General features: G+C 46.4%; 1 long non-coding RNA gene across 1 annotated transcript in view; it reads left to right on the top strand.

Moving 5' to 3' along the window:
- The first annotated feature begins 354 nt into the window (after window positions 1–354).
- LOC147698714 (uncharacterized) overlaps window positions 355–22,275 on the top strand; it is a 48,599-nt gene continuing 26,678 nt past the window's right edge. Inside the window, exon 1 of the long non-coding RNA XR_015299222.1 lies at window positions 355–659. This is a non-coding gene — a long non-coding RNA (uncharacterized LOC147698714). The remainder of the gene's footprint in view (window positions 660–22,275) is intronic.

Genomic DNA, 22,275 nt, shown 5'->3' with positions numbered 1-22,275 from the left:
TCCCCTGTGCATAACTTGCTTTCTTGCCCAGACTTGTTTTTTCCCCTGTGCCAAACTTGCTTTCTTGCCCAGACTTAGTTTTATTCCCCTGTGCCTGCTTTCTTGCTCAGACTTTATTTTTCTCCTGTGCCTGTACTTGCTTTTTTGCCTGTTCTTATTTTCTTGCCTAAACTTGTTTTTCCTTCCTGTGCCCAGTGACCCCCGCCTGTTTTTTCCGCGGCTGAGTCCCTGCGGCCCGCCCCCCCCTGCAACTGTCCTCCTGCCTCCCAGCTGCTCCTCCCTCCCACATCCCCTCATATGGAGGCCGCGCAGCGGCCAAGCCTAAAGCAAGCCCGTCTGCACCAGTTTGCGCCTGGACCGCGCCAAGCGCCAGGACCCCTGAACCCAGCGAATGCCACGATGCCCGACACCGATACGAAGCTAGAACCCTCAACACACTCCACCGGACAGCCGCACAAAGAATTCAAAACCTGGAGTACCAGTGGATTTGTAAGTGTTTTGTTCAAGTGGATTGCGGAATTGAAGTTTCACACTTTCAAGGACCCTCTTGGAGATTGCAAAATCTTGGATTGTGTTGGATACTTTGGGACCCGCAGCAGAACGCCAGGAAGGTGTTCTAACTGGACCCCACTTGCTGAAGAAGGCGGCCCACTACAGTGGTAAGAATTCTTCAGAACAATTTATAAATGTGTGTCCCTGACAGAGAAAACGAAATGACTTAAGGGGCACTGTTGGTTTCTATGCACTAGAAAGTGACTAATCTTTACAAATTCATATCTCTGGTTCCCTATAGTGGATTATTTTCGTGTTGGTGTCATTTAAAAGATAAAAATATTATCTATTTTTATAAATTGGTGTTGGATTTTTATTTTGTGTTGTGTCTTAATTATTTACTGAAGTGGTGTTTTTGAATGGTTTACATACCCGTCTTTGAAGTTAAGCCTGTCTGCTCGCAGCCACGTTACCAAGGGTTGAGCAAAGGAATAATTTTCTAAGACCTATGCTAAGTCCTATCATGTGTTAGTGGCCTTATTGACAGTGGCAGACATACATTTGCCCCTACCATTAACCCACTTTCCAACAGCCTCCTTCAAAAACCACATAGACAATAACGCGCACAACAACAAAGAGCTCTTCAACATTGTGAAGGAACTCTCCAACCCCAGCTCCAACACCAACAAGGTCCTAACCTTGCAAGACTTGTGCGATTTGCTTGCCACCTTCTTCCACCACAAGATCGCAGACCAACATCAACGACGACGACACCATCAAGATCATGAACACCATCCACTCCGGATCTCTGTCAGACCCATGCCCACACCACATCTTCAACAAAGCCAGCACATCCATTGCACCCCAAATCCGGAAAGTCATCAACACCTCCTTTGAGGCAGCAACCTTTCAGGAGAGCTGGAAGCACGCCGAGATCAACGCCTTACTCAAGAAACCCAAGGCAGACCCCAAGGACCTCAAGAACTTCTGGCCCGTCTTCCTTCTTCCATTCCCGGTAAAGGTCATCGAGAAGACCGTCAATGAACAACTGACCCGCTACCTCAAGGAGAACAACATCCTGGACCCTTCCCAGTCCAGGTTCTGCAGCAACCACAGCACCGAGACTGCCCTCATCACTGCCACCGATGACATCAAGTTCCTGCTGGACAACAGGGAAACAGCGGCCCTCATCCTCCTGGATCTGTCAGCAGCCTTCGACACGGTCTGCCACCTCACACTACAAACACGCCTCCACAATGCTGGGATCCAAGAGAAGGCCCTGGACTGGACCACCTCCTTCCTCTCCAGCAGAACACATAGTGTCTGCTTTCCCCCCCTTCCGCTCCGAAGCCACCGAGATCATCTGCAGCGTGCCCAGGGCTCATCCCTCAGCCCAACTCTGTTTCACACCTACATGGCAACACTCGCCCACGTCGCCCGTCGGCACAACCTCACATCATCTCCTACGCCGATGACACCCAGCTGATCCTCTCCCTCACCAAGGACCCCCACACCGCCGAAACCAACCTTCTCGAAGGAATGGATGAGAAACAGCCGACTGAAGCTGAACTCGGACAAGACGGAGGTCCTCATCCTCGGATCCACCCCTTCGGCCTGGGACGACTTCTGGTGGCCGACCACACTGGGAACCGCTCCACTACCCACCGACCATGCCCGACACCTAGGGGTCATCCTCGACTCCACCCTCTCCATGACTAAACAGGTCAAGGCCGTCTCCTCCTCCTGCTTCAACACCCTCTGCATGCTCCGCAGGATCTACAAGTGGATCCCCATTGAAACGAGAAGAACGCGGTCACTCAGGCCCTCATCAGCAGCAGGTTGGACTACAGAAACGCCCTCTACGCAGGAGCCTCTGCCAAACTCCTGAGATGGCTCCAATGCATCCAGAACGCCTCTGCACACCTGATCCTCGACATCCCTCGCTGCAGCCACATCACACCCCACCTGAGAGACCTGCACTGGCTCCCGGTCAACAAGAGGATAACCTTCAAGCTCCTCACCCACGCACACAAGGCACTCTACACCACCGGACCAACGTTCCTCAACAGATGACTCAGCTTCTATACCCCCACCGCCAGCTCCGCTCCGCCGACCTGGCACTCGCCACAATCCCCCGCTTCCGAAGAGCAAGCCCCGGCAGCAGATCGTTCTCCCACCTCGCCGCCAATACCCTCCCCATCAACCTACGGCAGACCCAAGATCTGCTGACCTTCAGAAAACTCCTCAAGACCTGGCTTTTTGAGCAGTAGCAGCATTCCTCACCCCACCGCCTTGAGACCGTCACAGATGAGTAGTGCTCTTTACAAATGATATGATTGATTGATGAATGAGTAACACTGTACCCACCTCCCAGGCCTGGAGATCTAAACTCTATAAAGTCAAAGAGCTGGAGAGATGGTACACTTTAAGATTTGTGTCTCTTACGAAATTCGAGAATATTGAATCATGAATTGAACTCTCAATAATAAAAAATAAAAAAATTAAACTTGCAACGTTTCCCACTGTATCCCAGAATTAGCACACTTGATGTATGCACCCACGTGAGTGTTGGATAACTTGTACCCTGTTAACATCAAGTAGAAAATGCCTTGAAGAGCACACTTACCTTGAAAGTTTGTGCAGCCCCAAACATTGCCATACAATTACACTGATCACAGTGCATAGAGAGATGCGAACACTCTGCAGCACTGCTTTTGCTCTTATTTTAATACTGCACATAGATTGTAACACCACACATTACAATTAACAATACACAGAGACGTTAGCAGTCTGCATCGTGGTTTGGACGTTGATGCGTAAAGTTTCTCAGAGTGCACCAATTTTAGCACTGCACATGACTTTAGCAGTAGCAGTGCACATTGGAACACTGAAAAATGGCAGCTGGACTAGTGAGTGCAAGAAGCAGTACACAAATTGCTGTAGCGTTGCACAATGACTTGAGGACTGCACGGTGGCTGTAATTCTACAAAGATATTGAAGCATTATAGACTGTAGCATTGCACACAACCTCTACTGCCTTGCACAGAAGTTGAGAAAGCCCTGCACCATCCAGGCCCACTGCTGCGGTCTTAGCAGTCATGTTCTGAACCAGGCTCGTGTACACAAAACAGATGGAAAGAAACGTTTAGATAAAGACAAATGCCTGAGTCTTTTTCACAAAGCATTTCCTGCCACAGAGCCAAAAACCTGACTTACCCCGTAACTAGTGTGCAATAGACAATACTCACAACACCACATCCAACACACTTTCAGTATGCCATAATCAGCTACTGAAAAGTACCTTCCACCCGACAATATTTATTTCACACCACTTTTCAAAATCTACTTCTAATTTGCTTTGCTTAAACACAACAAACACAGTAGACAAATTCACTGACACCGTTGCACAGATCCACTACACCCCACCCAATTGCCTCTTTCCCAATTATCTTTTGGGGTCAGTTTTAGGGACGTTCGTTCCGGCCGCATGACACTGGGGTGAGAGACAAGTTCCAGGGACCTCATCCCCCGGTGTACCTAGCATGATTTGGCTGAGGCGCCGCAGATTCATAGCAGTGCTTCTGCCCGGGACAAAGCCACACTGGTCTGGGTGTATGAGCGATGGAATGTATTGAGCCAGTCTGTTCGCTAGTAGTTTACTTAATATTTTGTAATCCGTGTTTAGTAGTGATAACGGTCTGTAATTTGCTATACATACCTGTCTGGTTTCAGCAGTGATACTATTAGGGCTTGTAGTGTAGACTGTGGAAGACCCCGGGCCTTAAGTGCCTCCCTACATACCTCTAGTAGTCGTGGTGCCAGGAGATCTATGAAGGCTCCATAGAATATTAATGGAATGCCATCCGTGCCCGGGGCTTTGTTCTGTGGGAGGGCGTGAATGGCCTGTCGAATTTCTGCTATTGTGATAGGCCTCGCCAACTCTTTCCTCTGTCTCTCCTCTAGCTTCGGTATTTCCAACCCCCTCATGAAGTCCCCGAGGGCCCCCTCCACCATAGGGTCGTGTGGGCCGTATAACGTCCCATAGTAGTCCTGAAACGCTGCGTTCACACTCAGCTGCGTTGTTGCCATGGTCCCCCCCTGGTCAAGTACCTCCATTATGGGCAAGTGTATCGGGTCGTCTTTTACCAGCCGGGCTAATAAAGGTCCTGCCTTATCTGCCTGCGCATGTTGTCTACTCGTGTACTCTCGGTAGTCAAGGATACGCAGTTCCTCTAACAGTTCTGCATGTTGGATGTGTGCTTCCTGTAGGGGCGTGAAAGGCACATTCATGCCGGCAGCTTCACTCTCCAGTAGTGCTAGGCGTCCCTCTACATCCCGGAGTTTGTCCATCACAGTGTGCCTCATGCCCACCCGTGTGCTCATCGCTTCACCCCGAATCGTGACCTTAAAAGCATCCCACTCCACCTGACGGGCACTCGCTGACCCACCGTTTATGTCAAAGTAAGTTACAATGGCCATCTCTGGTGAGGCGCGGAAAATCGTGTCCTTTAATAGGTATGGGTTAAGGCGCCAGGTTGGTATGGGAGTTGGGATCCTACCCCACTGAAAAGCGACTTCCACCGGGTTGTGGTCTGAGAAAGTTTTTCCCATGTGTTCCGCCGTTAAAACCGACCCTAAGAGTGGCGTGGTGCAGAATACATGATCTATTCTGGTGTGCAACTTGTGTGGTGGTGAATAGAATGTATATTCCCTGTCTAATATGTGTTTGCCACGCCATGCATCTGTTAATTGCCAACCCTCTGCCCACTGCACTAGTGCCTCAGCCTGTTTCCTACTTTCCTACTTTCCTACTTTCCGTGGCCTGTAATGGTGGGTGCGATCTATCCATTGATACATCCAGCACAGCATTAAAATCCCCTCCCAGCAACCAGGGAAAATCAGCCCAATCAGCCAGCACTCCGCCAAGCGTCACCAGGAACGCTGATTGGTTCGAGTTCGGTGCATATACACTTCCCAGCACAACAGGGGAACCATCCAACAACCCTCAGACAAATACATATCTGCCATTCGTATCCGCCCTCAGTTCCACCAGTTTAAGGGGACTGAATTCCTCAGCCACACAGCTGCCCCTCTCGAGAAGGCTGAGTAAGAGGTGGCGAACAATTGACCCTTTCACTTTTTAAGCAATTTCCCACTTTCTGAGGTTGTTAAATGGGTTTCCTGAAGGCAGGCAATATTGACCTTCCTGCGATCCAGTTGAGCTAAGATTCTATGTCTTTTGTGGACCGACCCCATGCCACGAACATTCCAAGTGCACAATTTATAGTCATTAAGGGACCCCATCCCTAGCGGCAGCAGGTGTAGCCGGTGGATTCCGCACCATGGAGCAGGTATAATTAAACAACCATAAGTCTCGTGCCCTTACAAGAAACAACCCCGTAACTCCCAGGTCCCCGAACAAAACCTTTCGGGATCCAAACAGTATAGCCCAACGTGGGCATGCCTTACAGTTAAACATGTCTATATGGTGGGGGTCTGGGGCCTCTTACACCTGCCCAGAGTCTGTTGGTAGCACTCCATCTCACCAAGAGCAAAGAAGGCCCCCCCTCCCCCCGATCGCCTTGCAGATAGTTCATACGTTACCATTCGACGTGTCGCCCAGCCACAGTCACAGGTCATGTGCTTCTTGTGCCGTGATCTTGGGAAACAGCTGCAGGCTATCAGCAGACCCTGACACCTCCGTGTGGGTGGCAGAACAGCTGGCTGAAGCGGCAGGGTCCCGGGCGTCATGTTCAGCCGCCGATGTCAGTTGCCCCAGCCCCTCGGTCCTGGCCGATGACGGTCCCCCAGAGTCCGCGCGTCGGTGCGTGTGATCCTTGGTCGCTCCCTGCTGGTGTCGGCCTCCCCGGCGCGATGATCCCTCACCGTGATCCTCCCCAAAGGGGTCCTGCGAGTTCGGGGGCGTCAGTGTCACCTCAATCCATTCCGCCGCTTCCTCCGGTGATTCAAAAAAGTAGGACCTATTGTTGTAAAGCACCTTGAGTCGTGCCGGAAACAGCAGTGCGTACTTCAGATCCCTGTCCCGCAGCATGCGCTTAACTCCCAGGAACGTCGAGCGGGCCCTCTGCACCGCCGGGGTGAAATCTGGATACACCGAAATAGTCTTGTCCTCAAAGCGCAATGGGGCTTTCTCTCTTGCAGCCCTCAGGATCGAGTCACGGTCTTTGTAGTGTAGCAGGCGGGCAATTAAGGGGCGCGGTGACGCTCCTAGTTTAGGCGGCCTTGCCGGCATCCGGTGCGCTCTCTCCACACTATATAGTGGAATGAGGTCTTGGGGATCCACTATCTTCTTTAGCCAGTCCTCTACGAATTGGGTAGGGTCCTTCCCTTCGCTTTTCTCTGGAATACCCAGTATGCGCACGTTATTGCGGCGGGCCCGCCCTTCCGCATCATCCAGCTTGTCCCATATCATTTTGATCTGCTTGTCCATTTGCTTGAGTTTCGTAGAATGGGATGTTTGTTGTGGTATGAGGTCGTCTAGCGCTATTTTGTGCTCCTTGACTTTCTCCGCCAGCTTCGTATGGTCCGCCTTGAGCAGTGAGAGGCTCGTTGACATGTTGTCCATTCGGGATTCTAGCGCCTCCCTGGACGCCTTGATTTCAACTAGTATAAGGTCCAGTTTCGCATCTTGTGAGGTTTTGCCCGTCGGGGGGAATCATCTCCACGTTCGAAGACGCTAGCGGGTCCTCCGAGCCCGTGGACTGAAGATCAGCTCCAGCTCCGTGGTCCTGCGCCTTGGCCCCGTTCCTGCCCATATTGCGCGTTGGATGTGTCCCCAGTGCTACTGGTCTGGGCCAGCGATGAGTGAGTCCCAGTCGAGTGATATGCCGCCGGTGTCCCCCACGTACAGCCGCCAGGGAGAGGTCACCCGTCGTCGTCCTGCCGCGTCCAGCGTGTGCAGGAGGCCTCACCAGCCCCCCCCCCCAGGGCCAAGCAGTCACGGTTAAAAAAAATTCGGGAATGGCGGCCCACACAGCTCTCTCATAAGCTGATATCTCTCACCGTTATTACGCCAGTGAAGGGGGGTAGGGGGCCACTCAAAGGCTAGATGCTGTCTGCGGCGTGCCGCGTCGTGGTGGGGCGCCTATTATCCCGCTGCCGCTCCGTGCACTGTACCTTCTGTCTGGTGGCCCGATTCAGCAGGCAGGGTCCTCACAGTGCCGGGGGGGGAGGTGGGGGGGAACCTCCATCCGGCCCGCCACCGTCAATGTCTCGCGCAGCCCCTCCGGGTAGCGGCACTCGGGGTAGTTCAGTCGCGGCAGCGTCCTCAGGGGGTCCGCTGAGCACGGTGGGGGCAGGCGCGCTCAGGCCGGGATCTAACGCGGTCAGCGCCGTTTCCTCACCAGGCCGACAGGGCGTAATGGCAGTCCTCACAGGCAGCGCCCTTGCTGGTTTCGGGCGTTCGGGGGGTTCGGCAGGCCACTGTTGTGTATCCCTCCCGTGGGTCTTCCGCTGGCGTGTTCCGGCTCACCGCCCCTCAGCGGCCCAGGTCGCACCCGCAGCAGCCCTAGCCGGCTCCGGACGCCTCCTCACGCCAGTCCGCTGCTCCACCACGAGGGCCAGGCCGCTCCCAAATCACCGCCCGTAGTCAGCCGTCTGCAGTCGTCCTCAGCCGCCGATCGGCGTCGGGGGTCCGCACCGCCTCCCGGGACCGGGGGGTGTATCGTGGCAATCGGGGAGGTAGGGGGATAAAGGATATTTAGCTAGTGTTGGTGGTCATGGACGGAGCCTCATTAGATCACGTCTGCCATGTTCGGTCCTTGGCCACGCCCCCTTTCAAAAATTGGCTCTTAAGGCAAGGAAAAGCAAGCCTCAAGAGCTAGCGTGGGACAAGTTGTCAATGGCAGTGGATACAGCGAACAATAAGTTATTCTGGGAAACTATGAATTTGCCGTTTTTAAAGAGTGATTCACTCCCTAAACTACTCTCCCATGTTAATTGTGATGCATGGGTGAGACACTGCTCTAGTACTTTCAATCCATCTGATCTGATGTATCTAGGACGGAAGTATAAAAGGAAGTAAGTGACCAGTGATACCCTTATATATTACAATTGATGAAGTACAGGTCGGATTGATTGGAAGTAGGGGTGGTAAAGCAGCAGACCCAGATGGGGTCCCCATTGATGTTTATAAAGGCGAAATACATCTAAGGAGTCCTATTTTAACTAGAGTTTTTAACCTCACAGTGACTGAGCATATACCTTCATTATGGGGTAAATCGGTGATAATTCCTATTTCTAAAAAAGGCATAAAATCCGAGGCTAAAGACTATCGCCTCATTTCGCTTCTGGATTCATCAGTCAAAGTAATGAGCAGAATACTATTGCTGAGACTTAAAGATTGGGCTCCTTAAAATGAGATACTCTCACCAATCCAACATGGTTTTAGAAAAGGGCTGGGAGCCCTTGAGCAACGTATCAATTTAGAACTTCTATTAAATATACGCATGCTTAGCAGGAAAGATTATATCTGCGTTTTGCAGATCCTGGCAGTGCGTTTTACCTTGTTGATCATACTATTCTGTGGCCAACCCTACTTAGCCTTGGGGCTCCTAAACAATAAATTTTTTTCCTCGCAAGGCTGTATGAGAAACTATTATGTAAGGTGCGATATGGACAGTGTGTTGAGTGCATACCACATTTTGAGGTTAAAAGAGGTATCTGCCAGGGCTGCGTCTTAGCACCAATAATTTTCTCTCTCTTTATAAATGAAGTTGGCAAAGCCCTCCCGTTGGTACAGGCAGATGCCCCTCAAATTGCTGGCAGCCCGTACCTGTCCTACTCTACATAGATGATATAGTGTTGCTGTTTAGAACCCCTTTTGGCCTGCAATGATTAATAAATACTTTTAGTAATTTTAATAACAATAGGACATTTTTTGTTAACAATGCCAAAACTTGTGTTATGTCTGTAGCCAGAAAACCAATAAATGTAAAACATTTCATATGGAGAGTTCCCCAGTAGAATCTGTCAATACCATTTGTTACCTGGGAAGAACTTACTCAGTTAAAGGGAATTAGATGCACAAACTTTTTAATGTCTGTTCAAAGATGGTTAAGAGTGCTCATGGGATTTTTAGATTCGCACCAAAGCTAGGCAACCATCGTATTAAGGATATGGTTGACAGATTTAACATTTAAGGCTAGATGTGTTGCCACAGCCGTTCATGGTGCAGGGGTGTGGGGGCCACAATCATAACCAGATTTTACAAAACAAAGATAATTCTCTTTTAAAACGCCTTTTATGTCTACCCCCATCAGGGTCCACCAAAATAATACATAGTGAAGTAGCAATAAACTACCTTTCGGACCAGATTGCCATGTGGCTTTTATTACTATGGAGATCTATCTGGGCCAAAGATGAGACTAAATGTAATCAAACCACCATTAAAGATTGTCTTCTCTTGGATAAAAGGTCATGTATCCCTTGGCTTAAATATATCCATGATTCGTTTAGTATTTTATTTAATTTCCAAATTCAGGCAAATACAGGTTGTGTGACAACCATATCTAAACAGGAGATTAAGGATACCTTTTTCGCTTACAAAACAGAGACTCGTAAGAGAGTGGTAGTGAAGTAACCTACCTTTGTATTATATCAACGGATGGAGCTTAGTGCAGGATTTCAAGAATACTTGTTGATAGTGACTAGGCCTTCACATCGCTTTGTCCTGACCCGTTTGCGATTAGGTATAGTACACCACCTAGTTGCTTTCCCTACTATGAAAATGTGTCCCTGTGCCCCATGCCCCTGTGATGAGCACTTGAAACAGAGGACCATACACTTTATGCTTTTTTTGTAAGTTGTATTCTCTTTTTAGATGTTTTAATCTGAAACCACTTTTCATAAAATTTAATGCGAGAACAACCTGTGCTGCAATTAACTTATTGGTTACTCTTAATGATCATGGGATATATTTGTATGTTGCGTCTTTATTCCAAAAAACAATTGTTGCAAGGAAATGCATTGTGCTTGATAAGTAACTGGACTGTTTTATGTATTGGTATGTCTTAACAAAACTGTTTTAAATTCTGACTCTGCTTTTATGGTCGCTGTATATACTGAATAGAGCTCTTTTGAATTGAATATAGCACCAAGATCACCTGAAAATACAGGTGCGCTTTATATGACCACCAGTTATTCCGTATAAGCACACAAATAACTAATCGCCTATGCATTTAAACCTGCGTTTCAGAATTTTATTTCAAGTTCATTTTTATATAGCGCCAATATCACCTGAAGGTACAGGAGTGCTTTATATGACCACCACATATTGCGCAACATATTCCCTTTCTCAAAAAAGTTTTCACACTTTTACTGAGTTTCTTTAACTTATACTGCACAAATGCTCACCAACTTAAAAGGTACCAAAAAAAGAAAATATTACTAATCACATAAGCGAAATCGAATACCTAAACCAATGCTTGCTTGCTGCTCTCTTGCTATTGGGAAATATCTGAGGAGTAAAAATAAGTGCCAGTCCCAAAAAATTAGTGCTGTGACCCCTACAGCCAACCACCGGAAGTGTAGTTTCGTGGACTGCTTAGACTAATCTACAGAAAGGGAATCTTGGTATGAGGTCCTTCTCATGCCTTGAAAAGCAGGCTTAATTCTGAGAATTTATTTTGCGCCCTTAAGTCCTGAGGAAATTCAAGTATTTCCTTCATGCTGGTTAGAAACGTATGTTTTTTATGTTGTTCCTGCCACTGACGTCCTCAAAAATATCTTTATAAAAAGGAAAATTGTAAAAGGTAGCACAGAAAGCTCAATACATTAAGGGTATTAATAAAAGACTATTGAAAAAATGGGGCATAAAACAAGCTGAGACAGATACAACAAAGTACAAGCTAAAATGTAATACCTTTTCAGGCAATTTCAAACAAGACTCTGGGGCGTATTTTCAAGGACTTATCCCTGAGTTATCAGCACTTTATCGCAGCCAAAGTGGCAATAAATGTTTTGCCATATTCACAAGCTGGTGCTAACAGCTGATATCACCAGTTTTCCTGCTATAGCTGCAAAAAAATCATTGCCACAGATGACCCTGGCAACTAACACTAATGAGATGCAGAGTAGGCGTTTCCGTGCAAAAAGCCGTAACAACACCACTCCACAACATTCTCAACAACCAGCCAGATTGGCGATAAGATCCCAAAACAGGCAATAAGGCGCGTTAGCAGCAGGGATTTAACACCTGCTCTTACCTGGTGTTAAGTCGGATGACAACCTACACCATAAAAGGGAGCCCAGCCCAGAGCCACACCTGAAGAACAACAGATGACATGGAGCTACTGATCATGCAGCTCGGAGCCGCAAGAGGCGACAACACCCACCGCCAACACCCCCAGGCCCGTCACCCCTCGCCGAACCCCTGCGCTTCACCCCACAGACTACCACAGAGGCAGCTCAGACAAAGCCAGCGGACCTTCAGAAAATGCACCATCCTCACAGACCTAACACCAGAGGATGTCATTGCCCTCTACAGGCTCAAAAGGACAACCATCCTCCGCATACTGACTATTATTGCCCAAAGGCTGACGGTACCAACACAGCAGACAACCAACATCTCTCCGCAGACAAAGCTTCTGGCTGTACTTCATTTGTTGGCCTCTGGTACCTTCCAACCAACAACTGCCAGAGTCGGAGGAGTCTCACAGCCAGCCCTATCAAAGTTCATCACAACTGTCTTGGATGCCATCATCAGCTTGGTACCCCAGCACCTTCATTTCCCCCACACTGCGCAGGAACGGATGGAGACCAAGCAAGGCTTTTACGTCATAGCTGCTTCCCACACGTGTTGGGGGCAATTGACTGCACACATGTCCTACTTGTGCCCCCTGTCACCCCGCCATGAGGCCGATGCCATGAGCGGTGTTGCCTGCGATCCTGGTCCCCAGACCCATCTTACCCACCCCTGCGCACCCAGGCCTCAATGCTCACCTGCTGATTGTATTAGGTCCTGTGACGCCAGTCCAAAATAATTTACCTAAACTGAAGTGACACCTCCAATTTCAGGTACAACACCTTAAATGGCATATTGTAAATAAGTAGAGATGAGCAGACGTCCCATTTTTCAGACAGTTTTTTTCATTTAATTTCACTTTTAGGCTACACTGTGCTCTCATGCCCTGATGACAATCCTGTGAATCACCGCAGGGATGCGAACCACGCCAGCCATTTCCATCTGTCTTCTCCACATAGGGCATCTGATAATTCCACTTCTCTGGTGAGGGTGGACAATTCACAATGCACCCCTTGGAGAAGAGATTTTCCCATGTGGTCAAAGTTCCTTCCTAAAAAATGCCTATTGATTGGTAGAATAGGGTATTTTCAATAACAGTGTAACGCTGGTGTAATTTAACACACTTTGTTCATTTGTTTTTGTAAATATCATTGCACTGTTCCTTTTGCATATTCACATTGTTTATGTATTCAAACCACAAGCTGTGTATTTTATATGTATTGCAACTCAGGCATGAAGTGAATGTCTGTAACAAATATGTTTGAATTAATTATGAAAAAAATGAAATTCATACATCATAAGCATATGAACCTATTGGTCACTGCTTTTCTCCACCTAAATTAAATAGCGGTAAAACAGATAACCAGGTACCCTTTCTTTGTTGTACACCTGCCGACACCAGCGTGTGTCAAAGTTGGCCCACCATGTGCAGGTGCAAGCACCAGGCCCGAGGCCCGCAACCTTGACAGCCTCCTCAGACCATTTCTGGCCTCCAAGACACAGGCCCCCTGGACACCTTACTCATTGACATATCCCACGCTGCCTCTGGCCTACACTGTGGTCTAGTAGGTCACACATTTGGTACTGAGTCTTGATATCATGATTGCCGAGTTCATATGTTAATGGGATGTCTGATATCACTGTACTCTCTTCGATTTGGTGCCACCAACCCTGTGCATAGCATTTCAACGACACATGTCTGTGGTCCCTTGCTGACTACTGCTTTTGGCCTACACTGCAGTCAAGTCGGTCACACATTTGGAACTGAGTCTTGATTTATTAATGGCAGAGATTTTATCATTGTACAGGCCTCATCGCAGACTGCATCCCTTTCAGCTCTGGTGCCACTAACTCTGTGTCCCAAAATTCATGGACACTCTCTGGTTGTACTTTGGTGGCATCTGAGTATAGGGCCTGGGGGTTGTCTTCATCATCATGTAGCTGATACTTACTTGGTGTTAAGAATGAGTCTGTAGAATTCATCTCCTCCACAATTCCTGTTTCTGCTTGGTTATGCCTGCTGGATCATGCCCTGGAAGAACACCTTCCACTGTCCCCAGAAACACTCCTTGACATAATCCTTGGACATCGACGAGGACCCACTCAGCTCTCGTGGCCCTACCTCAGTGCACCGCGAATCACCGTGCCGTGGCAGTGTGCCTGTGCCAGCCGCAGTGCACCAGGGGCCACTAACTCTGTGCAGCTCAAGTCATGGACCCTTGCTGTTTTAACTTTGAACTTCTGATTGTCTGATCACTGTTGTAGTTGTTGCCAGCACCAACCACTCCCTGAGGGCTGGCTTACACTAACCCCATACCCATCCAGCATAGGCGTCACTGGACATGTGAACCTGGCAATAAAAGGGGCCGGGTGCACGTGCCCATAGCCAGTTCCACAAACTATCTAAGTGTGTCTGTGTGGTCATTATTTATGCATGAGGGCCCGGGCCCTACCACCTAACATTGTGCTGTGTACAGCGGACGCAACCATGTCACCTCAGGCAGTGGGGAAGATCTGGGACATGTAGCTGTGTCGTTCCCCCCCTGTAAGCGTAAGCGGAGTGGACTTCCATATGACAGTCCAGCATAGGAGTGTGGTTAACCAACTCGGGGCCCTGGGCGAGGTTAAGTTTTGGCCTTGCCAAGTAAGTAACTAATGCGTGTGTCTCTGTTGTAGTGTTGGCGCCACCCATCAAACTATGGACAATGTTGCATTGTAGCATGGCCCCGGAGCGTGGGCTCGGCCGAAGGGGTAAATGAAGGAGCGCAAGCCTGCTTGGGGTCCGGGATCATACATGCCAACTGTTGTGTGTGTCGCTAATACCGCAGCATAAGCCAAAGGTCTACCCTCAACTGCATTGCGAGTTCAGCCAGCCATGAACTCTACATCTGTTGTTGCCCTATTCTTACCATAGGCCTACACACACGTTCCCGCCCACTTTTAACGCACAACATCACAGTGTCGCTGTCAGGCTTGTGGACATGCCGGGACGGGCATGACAATGGTGTACAAGTGATGCAACCGCGCTGCTCACACTAGTAAATAGGCTCGGGGAGGGAGGAGCAGCAGAGAGGCTGCATAATACACATTGATGCCGCTCATTTGCTACAAGCAGGACATGTCAAACAGGAATCACTAAGTCACACATATCACACACCAATGAATCAGTGAGCCTGCCAACACATCATGCAGAACCAACTATTTACTCATGTCTTTCTGCACTGTCACAGGTGATCAAGGATATGCACTCTGCCCTTGGATGATGACACCCCTCCGAGCCCCAAACACATAGGCGGCCCACAAAGCAACAGGGGCATCGTGAAACGCACATTTGGCGTGTTGAAGTCATATTTCAGGTGCCTGGACATCACAGGTGGAAGGCTCCTGTACAGCCCAGACATTGTGTGAAAGATGATCGTTGCATGTTGTGTGTTGCACAACACATGTGTACGCACCAATGCCATATGGATACAATTGCAGATGCACCTGACGATGATGAGGAAGATGAGGCAGGTGGACCACACCCCACTGCAGCTGCAGCAGGAGTAGCCAGTAAGAACACCATCATTGGCAATTTTTCACATGAGCATGTCACATTGTCACAGTCCTTAGCAATCATGAGACAGTACAAAATGGCACAGCATGTGCAAATAAGTTCATTACAACACACATTCCCTGAGTGCAAGTCACTCTGTACAAGCACAGCACTCTGACAAGTGTAAGTGCAACATATAGTGCTAACAATCTTATAATTTGAAAATAGATGGTGGGTGTGTCACCTCTGTACATAGAGGCTGTTTAGGGTTTCACGCATTCGGAATGCCATTTCTGTGTGTCAAAGATAGTACGGAATTCCACTAATAAGCGTTTCACATGTGTGCCAAATCATTACATATAGGCTGTCATTTGTGACCTACAATTGACAACAGGCCTTGTTTTAGGGTCAAATGTTTTGGTGGTATACATACTTTAATGTTAATGGTATGTGTTGTTGCGAGTGTTCTGACATACATTCTTTCATTTCCCTTATGAAGTAATTAAAATATTGGGCGTAGAGAACTGGGTTAGACTGTATAATTTATGAAACAGTTGTTGGGTTGAGGTGGATACCCCCCTACACCGGTCCTACTTAAAACTACTGAATATTGCTCTAATTGCCAGATTCTTGTTGTTTGAATAGTCAAATATGTACCACTATGATGCAGGGATGCACCCTGTGACTCAAGTCCCACAACATGAGCAACATGGACATAAGGGGGAATCACTGCCCCTACATTTGTCCATGCTTTCATACGTGATTAATCATAGACATGAAACATCTGTGTGTATTAGTATGAATCATTCAGTGGAGTGTTGAAGCTGTCTTAGTACTTAGCCATGCAGACAACACTTTACAATGTTGCCCCGTGGAGGGCTACCCAGAGTCCTTTACGGATTGACAAATGACTCAGAAAGGGAAGAATCCAGTCCACAGGCTGATTGCTGTGTCAATGTTAAGCAAACAAAATATGGCAGTCCATGTCGAGATCCAAGGTTAGTGTCGCAGAGTGTATCGGGCGACAGTGGAAGGTGTTATTCCAGGGCATGATGCAGAAGGCAGAACCAATCAGAAACAAGCCATATGGCGGAGATGAGTGCTACTGCTTCCTTCTTACCACTAAGGCAGATTCATCCTCATCTTTGTCCTCTGACGTTTCATGTGCCTCACCTGTGGGTGGTGGTGTTTGGTCTGCAGCACTGTGTGACACTGACACATCAGGGGCCAGAGATGTGGATGTAGAAGTAGCAGCAGCATTCATCTGCGCATTGTCATGTGGCATCACTCCCATGATGAGGATCTGCAGGGCATGGAAGATCTTATCTACAGCTTTCTCGTGTGCAGCCGTGGTAGCCATTCTTTGCACCTTCATTTGCTCCATGTTCTCCATGACCCTCCTTATGTATATCACAGATGACATCGCTGTAGCCACTCTGACTAGATAGTTGTTGTCTCCAAGTCATGACTCCAGCGACGCATGGGGCTGACTGTGGGTGTCTGTTGGGGAGTGTTGTAGTGTAGTTCCTATTTCCCTTATAGGTTCTACGCATTGGAATAACATACACGATAGGATTGGCATAGGACTGAGGTCAGTATGCCCTATTATGTATATTAAACTTAATTACTGTGTACCGGCTAGCTCAGAGGCCACTAGAAACTTCTTGAAGACAAGAAGGGAATAGCTTCTGGCAAACACATAACATAAAACCCTGATCCCTCAGGATCGTGGAAACAATATACCACTTTTCATTCAGTCACTCATCTTAGAGGAGTACATAGAAGAAACAGTTGGGTGTGTTTACAATAAAATTTATTGCACAGTTGTTATTCTAGTACTGGTTATATGTGCTGCGACAAATGTTGGACAGTAGCCGAGAATTATGGCCAGCAGTGCAGTTAAATAAAAAGGCATTGTATAGTTCTACCATTTTGCAATAGTAATGAACACATACATGAAATACAGAACGCATTAAGATAAAGCCTATACCCCTATGATGCCTAACTATATGTACCTAAGTGTACCTAGCATGTGTGTAGGTCTTAGAGAGGCAAGAATCCCCCTAGGATTTAGTCTAACCCCATTACCTTAGTGGGACTTCATCCTGATTCTCGAGCTGGACCCTCCAGAGTGGGTGAGGGACTTCTGCCAGCTGGAGCCGTGGCATGACGCAGGTTGCAGCGTCTCAGATATCAGAGTGTCGGCATGGAAGTCTCTGTCTCCTCTCCCTTGCTTCGGCAAAGGGAGGTATATTTATACTGGATAGGTGCCTTGGATTGAGGTAAAGTTGGTCAGAGGAAGATGAGTTCTTGGAGAAAGGATCTGTTTCCAAGAATGTGTGTTCTTGGAGAAAGGGCCTGTTTACAAGAATTTGTTGTTCACGTAGGTTAGTCACTGTTGGACATGGAGATGATGTATTTAGGATGGACCATCTTCTGCCCTCAGAGCACACGTCAGATAAGGGGCAGCCCACTGTTGCTCATTATTGTAAAGGGAGGGCTATTCTAAGTGAAAGGGCCTTAACTGGGTGAAAGGGCCTGCCTGTCTCTGTGGCAGAAAGGATTTGTCCCTCTGAAATAGAGCACCAATGTTAGGGCCGCAATTTAGTATATAACAGTGTAAGTGGTCCCTCATGGGACTTAGACACCCACATATGGCATCTAGTTTGGCTGCCATGAGGCCGAACCCCACCCGCACCTGTGTAGCCAGCTCCTTATGGCGGTCCAACACACAGTGTTGGAATGCCATGTGTTCTTTGGTGAGGTGCTGGGAGCCAGAAGTGGTGCTGTGTGCTTCCTGCTGTTTGGTCTTTGCAGAGGGTGGGCTCACCTTGATGGTGCTGGGCTGCCCTGCTACTGGAGGTGGCATGCGGAGGTTGTCCATGAACCATTGGAGTTCGTCGTAGTCATTGTCCTGGGAGTCATCTCCATTGTCACTGACGTGATGTGCGGTCTGCAATGCAGGAGGTGTTGATTGTCTCTCTGCAATGGAAAGGGGAGATGCAGTTTCACAGTGTGTTCCATGTATGTTTATGCATTGGTGAAGTTTACATACAGACTGCATGACAATGTACATTATGACTGTTTGTGAGGAGATGCCTATTTTATGCGGGTCAGTGGGCATTTGTACTACATCACGGATGTGAAGTTGTACTCATACATTGTCATCTCACCATTTCTTTTCTCTGCTTTTATGGTGCATTTTCCAGCATGGCGCGTGGGAATTGCAGGCCTGTCGCCAGTTATCTCTGATTTTTGTATCGCGGCTTGGGACATTGCCGCTTTTTTCACGTTCATGATTCGCATTTTTTATGAGTTTCGTAATTTTAAGGTGGTCATTTGACGCGTTATCGTGAGACTATTGCATGGTACTGCTGTGTTGAGAATACAATGTTAACACAGCGTTATTTTCCCGCAATAGACTGCGAAGTGAAGAGTTGCTTAAAGCTAATTTTGCAATAATTATCACAGGTTCTTGAGAACCCCTATGTGTTGAAAGGTTTCTGCTTAGGCAGTTGTTTTTCACATCTGCCACTCTGCACTGTAGATATGTGTTTTGCAGTGTTGCCTACATAAAACCATTCAGAAAGAATAATCTCATTCTATGGTATGCAGAGCTGATAGATAACACGGTTCCGTAAAAATTGCAATATCAGACGCAGTAAAATACAAATAATCAATACCTATCAACAACTACCAGGTTGCAGGGGAACACATTAGCTTCAATCAATACCAAGAGTTGCCCGAGGGCGCCCCTCTCCACGCCTGATTATTTCTCCACTGGGGAATGGCGCTATAACCTGCTTCCGACGGTGACTGGAGGCACTTGTAGACTTCGGATTCAGTTCATTAAATAAATTCATTACCTAAATTTCTCAATGAACAAAAGTTGCAGCCATTGGGGAATTTGCAGGGCCCATTAACTGCGTGTCGGCCAAGCCATATACTCAACCTTAATCATGTCGCTCATTATTGTCCCAGTGACACTTGTCCTCAGGAGCCACCAGCCACTCCGGTGATGCGGATTCCCCAGCCGCATCCCATTAGGGCGTCTGCTGCATCTCCGCACAGTGCTCACACGGAATTTCGAAGCCTAATGCAATTCTGTTATTTGCCAGTGGCATAAACAAATTATTTTCACTTTTGCGCGTGAACCTACGTAATTATTTCCTAACAATCCAGTTTACTAAAACTTTTAAGTTAACTTTGTTTTTGGTTCTTGGGTAATTAAGATTTACTAGCGCGAAATAATGCATAGCAAGAACAGTACAGTTAATTATCTCATTGTATTACTTCTTTCCTGGAAAAAATCTATCTTGCCACGAACTTTGTCAACAAAACTTTCTAGGGTAAAGACTGGAGTAAGTTGGCATTAAATCAAAATGTCTCATCCCCAGAGTTCCTATCCGCGCTTCCATCACAGTTAATTGAAAGTGATCAAATATCCGCCCCTGCATGTTTATTGTCAGCAAAACAAATACTGCAGTGCACACGAGGGAACAACAGGAGCCTGGATGTAAAGGTGAGGGAGAGTGTTTTTCTCCACATCACCCACCAGCGTGCGCTATTAAATATTTATTTTCTGAATTCTGTATGAGAGCTAACAAGTGATTTTGATCCGGTGTCGAAAGGTAAACCATTCTTTCTTGCAAGCAGATGAAAAGAGAATCATGCAGTATTGACTGTACAGGTGTTTGGAAAGCACAGTTTGATTGCAGATGCTGTATCAATGATGGCATGTTATGAATATTGTTGCACGAAGAATCAAAAGAATTTGGCATGGAGTAGAAATGTGCTGGGTTATCTTTATAGGAAAGAACAGCAACAGTCAATAATGATAACAATAAGGATGATGAAGATAGTGATAATAGTATTATTATTAGTTGTAATAATAACAGTAGCCATCATCACCATAACCAGGAGACAGGAAACAACTAAATAATACTAATAATAATTTCTGTTATATGCATCACCATCATAAATTGTTTAAAATATGAGACCACACACCCTCTTCTACACATTATAAGGTATATTGCAAGACCCAGAGAAGTTCTGTGTCTATATAGAGGAACAAGGCCAAAGGTCGAGTTCCATTCTACGGTCATGGAACTCCAAAGTTTTTTTCAATATCCTCAGGTACAGCAGGGGTTACTTTATTCCTTATAATATGTGTTCACAAAATCACCATTTCCACAAATAACTTAAACCTTGGTGTTTTGCTCCTTCCTGTGAAAAAGAAAGGATGTTTGCAAACAGAAAGAATGAAAGTAGAAACTCTAATGCACAATTGAATAAACAAAAACATCAGGTAGGTATTTGTTGCAAAATGACAATAAAATCAGTTTAATACAAGCCAGATTATAGCTCAGAATGTGTCAAAACATGGAGAGAATGTGTCTTTTCTATATTTTCTTAAAGTGTGCAAAAATTAATATGTTACCACAAATATCAAATTTCTGCTCATCATTGTTCATCTAGCAAAACAGAGCAGAAGAAGAAAAAATCCGTTTTAATTTTTAAAACTGCAACTTTAATTATGCTATGTGTCCCTCCTTTCCTCTTAGGCAGCTGCCTCTGGCAGAATGCAATGTCTCCATAAAACTCAACTGTAATTACTTATTACAGTTTGAGTAGCTATGCCATTTCTTTATTACTGTTGACTAGACACATCACAGGTCTCCTGTATTATGGAAATCATTAAAAGATTTTTATACAGGGTTTGCAGGATTCAAACTTGTGTCATGTTGATCACACTGATGCAAGAAAAGGCCACTTATCTCTCAGAGTGGCTCTGCATCTAGGCTTCTCCAAATGGTTGCAGGAGAGAGGAAATTATTATTTTCAATTAAATGTGAAATCTGGATAACCCATCAAAGGAGACATCCAAAACCTCTTAGATTTGTGTTTGAAAACTCTAAAGAGGATGATGATGTGCTGGTTCACAGACAGATATATCAGTTCAAAGCATCATAAGTGGAAATCCCAGATTATTTGCAGTTGGATGCAAACAGTGCCTTTGTGACAGCTAAGGAAAACAACAAGGGTATTGGTGCAGCGCGGCTCCAAAAAATCTTCATAAACCACCACCTTAACCCACGGAGCTATTCACTTATTTCTCACAAATGGGCCAATAACTTTTACCATTCATTCATTCACACATTTATTCTGCTCCAAGGATTCAGTGAAAACCAAAAAGAGAGCCACGTGGCTATAGCGGAGTGCCTAAACTTAAAAACTATACAGTATTTACACATGCAGATTTAATTTTAATACCATGGTTTTCTCTAAAGGAAAGATTTAAAACACCTCATTATTCATTTTCGATGGATCAGCTAGTAAAAGTTAACTAAAGGACAACAAGACCTACTTAATTCTCCATTTATTTAATTTTTATTTAGAGATTAAATCTCCTAGTATGATCTCTACGTTCTATCGGAGAGAATAATTCAGTTATACATTAATAAGCCTTAAAAAAAAAGTTAAATTAAAAACACATTCATTTATTAGCATGACAGTTTAGGAAAATAAGTTAAAGGTATATTACCAAAACGTTGAGATGAAGACATCAGCACAAAAACAAAATAGTTCCCATTAGAAACACCTCTCTATCTCTCTCGATGTTCCCTTCTCATAGGTCTTCGCACCCATTCAAAGGTTAAAGTTCAGAAAAATTTCAACATCCCTGCGCCATAGGAAAAATTGCGCAGACCGACAGCATCTCGGGGTGCAAAGATAAGGTCAAAAAGCAAGCTTCTTTCAAAGTCCCAAATGTCCTCTTTTATACCCTTTTTTGCTAATTTATCTATCTAAATTCGTAACTCTTATGTCCTAGAATGTCCGTGATTGATCAACTTAGAGTTGGATGGACATCACCTCACCGCTTTACTGTTAAATTTATGCGGAGTCATCATTATGACACAAAAAATAGTGGTGCTAATGTTTGAACTTTACTTCCTTCGAAGTGTCCTTTAAATTGTTATTCGGT

The sequence above is a fragment of the Lissotriton vulgaris genome, chromosome 8 (genome assembly GCF_964263255.1).
Source record: "Lissotriton vulgaris chromosome 8, aLisVul1.2, whole genome shotgun sequence".
NCBI lineage: Eukaryota > Metazoa > Chordata > Amphibia > Caudata > Salamandridae > Lissotriton > Lissotriton vulgaris.
This window is presented reverse-complemented; position numbering and strand designations above follow the sequence as displayed.